Here is a 4,426-nt window from a genome sequence, read left to right as displayed (position 1 = left end):
TTGCTAAGTTTGTTCTAAGTAGGTGCTTTAGACCACTGAGCCATCTCACCAGCCCCTCTACTCATCCTTTAACAATTCTCCTTCTCTTTTTTGGATGCATTCTTACAAATTGCTATTTATTATTCTCACTAATGTGCAGTGCTATTGACTCTGACAATGTCGTGTTGTTCTCATGGCAGGACGTCATACACAGTGCTTTCAGTGAGCTCAGAAACCACTGCATGTGCAGTAAAAACACATTAAAAAGGGAGGATCCATTTTCCCAAAGGTTGTTTTCCTCAGGTCCTCACCATCCATAGACTAAGGATGAGGGTTCTTCTATAAAGGAAATGGTGGACATCACTAAACTTAAAAGAATTTCAACTAAGAAATGGTTGGACTTATTTTGCATTACTGCATTTCCTGAATTACTCTTATAGAAGGTGGAGTTTGGAAAACTAAAACAAGTACATGTTGGGAAAATGTAATTCTACATGACTGGGTTATTCTCAAATTCATAATAACCTCATTATTTGTTGTGCAGAAGACAACTTACAGGAGCATCGTTTTCCTCCATTCACTGTTGTTTACCCAGTTTTCAGATCTACTTTCCCATTTGGAGCCTCTGGGTACATTTTATGAACTCTTCATGCCATAGAGTTCATGAAAAATCAGCATGGCAATAGGTATTTTTAAATAATCAATTTGGAAGAGGCAATTTTCCTCAGTCGGGAAACATTTCTGACGGGCAGACACTGTTCTTTGAACCTATACACAGAGTATCAAAATTTGTGCATGATGGTGTCATGTGCATGACGTCTATTTATAGAACAAATCATTTGGTCTTCAATTATTTGTCTTGCATAATCAACTAAAGTGTGTTTAAAATTCCAGTGAACAGAACTGGAGGCAGTCAACTTCATTCCTGGGTAGAGCACAGATATGAGAATGTCTCAGATTTTTTTTTTTTTTTTTTTTTTTTGCGGGAACTGGAGATTGAACTCAGGCCCTTGGGTTTGCCAGGCACACACTTATTCAACTGAGCTATCTCCCCAGCCCCCAAGAATGTCTCAGATTTAGTAAAGTGGCACTGACTTGAAGAATGATGAACACTTCCTATGCAGAAAATGAATAAACTAGACTGTGAAAATGGAAAATTGGAAGACCTCTGGTTATTGTGGTTTGAGGGAATAGACATCAATGAACATCGTTGCTATTATGTGTTTTTGGTGTGAAGATCCACTCTAGGAACTGCTGATATGCAGCGTGAGGGCCATATGCATCTATGAATTGTGGGGCTGCGCTCTATATGGAAACTGTTCATCTAGTGTATTTGGTCCATACTCTTCTAATTTTATCTCGTTAAAAAGAAAATTTCGCCCTTTTGGCTCTCTGAGCAGCACCATGGCGGTAGGCAAGAACAAGCGCCTTACGAAAGGCAGCAAAAAAGGAGCCAAGAAGAAAGTGGTTGATCCATTTTCTAAAAAAGACTGCTATGATGTGAAGGCTCCGGCTATGTTCAACATAAGAAATATTGGAAAAACACTCGTCACCAGAACCCAAGGAACCAAAATTGCATCTGATGGGCTCAAAGGTCGTGTGTTTGAAGTGAGCCTTGCTGACCTGCAGAATGATGAAGTTGCCTTTTAGAAAATTCAAGCTAATTACTGAAGATGTTCAGGGCAAAAACTGCCTGGCTAACTTCCATGGCATGGACCTCACCCGGGACAAAATGTGTTCCATGGTCAAAAAATGGCAGACCATGATCGAAGCTCATGTTGATGTCAAGACTACCGATGGTTATTTGCTTCGACTGCTCTGTGTTGGCTTTACTAAAAAACGCAACAATCAGATACGGAAGACCTCTTATGCTCAGCACCAGCAGGTCCGCCAGATCTGGAAGAAGATGATGGAAATCATGACCCGGGAGGTGCAGACAAATGACTTGAAGGAAGTGGTCAATAAGCTGATTCCAGACAGCACTGGGAAAGATATGGAAAAGGCTTGCCAGTCTATCTACCCTCTTCATGATGTCTTTGTCAGAAAAGTAAAAATGCTGAAGAAGCCCACGTTTGAATTGGGAAAACTCATGGAGCTTCATGGTGAAGGTAGCAGCTCTGGAAAGGCTCCTGGGGATAAGCCTGGAGCTAAAGCTGAACGAGCTGATGGATATGAACCACCAGTGCAAGAGTCCATTTAAAATCCAGATTTTTAATAGTGATAAATAAAGTCCTATTTGTGATGGAAAAAAAAAAAAGAAAATTTCTCATGATAAATTTAGCCAATTTATTGGTATGCTCATATACAAAATATATTGACTGGGGAATCAGAGAGCTACCATAGCCAACACAAGTCAAGAGAGATCTAATTCAACAGCAACTAAGAAGCATTTATCGCATATGGACATAGAAAACAATGTAGCTGAACACAATTTATCCAGTCAACATAACCTTGGTGGTGCGCTCAACTAATTGACCAAATACAACCTCAAGGGGTCGTTATGGGGCCAGTGCAGCAGCAGAAGAAGCTGCCTGGCAAGTACAAGGTCCTGAGTTCTAGCCCAGGTACAAAAAACAAAACAAAACAAAAAATGACCTCATCGTACAGGTCTCCTGCATCCAAGCACAGCTCCGTCACGGTGGTCAATCTACGTCCTTCTTTAAATTGTATATCACTGTCGATATTCCCACTTTGTAAGAGATTCAACACATAGTGTTTCCTACATCATGGCAAGCACTTCAGTGTTTGTAAATAGTGGACTAAATGACGTAGTTTATCTTTACTGTGGTCTCTCCCTTTTGCTGTCTGCTCTCTGTGAGGCTCACAGCTTTATTCTTGTTTGGAGAATGCAGTCAAATTGCACAGTGTGTGCCCCACGTAGTGGGTGCTTGTCAGGCTCAGGTGTGTGCCCTCAGGGCGCAGCCCCTGCCTCCCTGCATGTGGCCCTGATCAGGTCTTTTTAGTGGCATCCTCTATACAATGGGACGCCAAGCAGGGCAGATACATTCCCTGAGAATCAGGAGCTGAAGTGTTCGCGACTTTTGAGAAGTGTGTGAGGGTTCTTGCCTGGGCAACCTTCTTTCTTCAGAATCTGAAGATCACCGCTTTATGTAGACTTGGCTTGAGTTAATTCTCACCAAAAAATTAAATGTGAGTCTGACTTCATTCTAAAGTGAGTCTTCACAATTGCTAGACCCTGTGACACAAAAGAACTAGCTCCTGCTAACTTTTACTTCATAAGCAGTTGTCTTTTCCCCATTCCTATTTTTGATTATTTTGTCCTGTTTTCAATCATCTTTTGAATCTACATCATACAATTGTCTCCTTTAAGTTCAAGGTATATATTGCCAATTACAAAAACTTCAAATCATGCCTGCCTTTGCAGGTTATTTTAACCAAATTGCAGAACTGTGATGGCCTTATTAGGCACCACTGAGTCATATCACTGGCCCAAGATTTACATCTTTTCTTTTTTTTTTAATTTTATTTATTTACTAGTGTGTGGGGGGGGCAGCTCAGCCCACCAGGGGGCAGGGCTGGCTGGCATGTGGTGCTGGGGGATTGAACCGCGGTCCCTGTGCTTTGCATGTGGTGCCGGGGGATTGAACTGCGGTCCCTGTGCTTTGCCAAGCTTGTTCCAAGTAGGTGCCTTAGACCACTGAGTCATCTCACCAGCCCAAGATTAACATCTTTCTTGCTATGTTTAATGAATAAAGGCAAAATCTTTTTTCTAATTTCAGTATTTATGTCTCTTTTAAGAAACACTATTCAATCATAGTCTTTATTAGATTTATACATTTTGGATACACCCTTCTTAAAATCACAAGGATTTCCCCATCATTTCACACACACCCACAGCTCACGGGACATCTAAAATCCGAAATAATGGACTAACCCTTTCCAGCCAATGCAGGCCCGGCGCCTGTGTGTGGGTCCTTCCGACCGCTCTCGGAATCCCTTTCCAGGCAGACCTCGGCCGGGCATGGGGGGGGGAGGGGATTCCACCCGCTCTCTCAGGATCCCTTTCCAGGCAGAGCCTGACTTCCACCAGCTCTCGCGGGATCCCTTTCCAGGCAGAGCCCTCCTTCCGCTCGCTCTCGCGGGATCCTTTTCCAGGCAGAGCCCTCCTTCCGCCCGCTCTCTCGGAATCCCTTTCCAGGCAGACCTCGGCCGGGCATGGGGGGGGGGGGGGGGGGGGGGGGGATCCCACCCGCTCTCTCAGGATCCCTTTCCAGGCAGAGCCTGCCTTCCATCAGCTCTCGCGGGATCCCTTTCCAGGCAGAACCCTCCTGCTTGCTCTCGCGGGATCCCTTTCCAGGCAGAGCCCGCCTTCCGCCCGCTCTCGCGGGATCCCTTTTCCAACTGATCTCGGCGCGCACGTGTGTGAGACCTTCCTCTCCCTCTCGCAGGATCCCTTTCCGAGCAGAGTCCGCCTCTCCACCCGCTC

General features: G+C 44.3%; 1 pseudogene; it reads left to right on the top strand.

Annotated features, from left to right (window-relative positions):
* The first annotated feature begins 1,383 nt into the window (after nt 1-1,383).
* Nucleotides 1,384-2,179, top strand: LOC101564025 (annotated as a pseudogene).
* The last annotated feature ends 2,247 nt before the right edge of the window (nt 2,180-4,426 follow it).

Source organism: Octodon degus, unplaced genomic scaffold, assembly GCF_000260255.1.
Source record: "Octodon degus isolate 3935 unplaced genomic scaffold, OctDeg1.0 scaffold00036, whole genome shotgun sequence".
Taxonomy (NCBI): domain Eukaryota; kingdom Metazoa; phylum Chordata; class Mammalia; order Rodentia; family Octodontidae; genus Octodon; species Octodon degus.
This window is presented reverse-complemented; position numbering and strand designations above follow the sequence as displayed.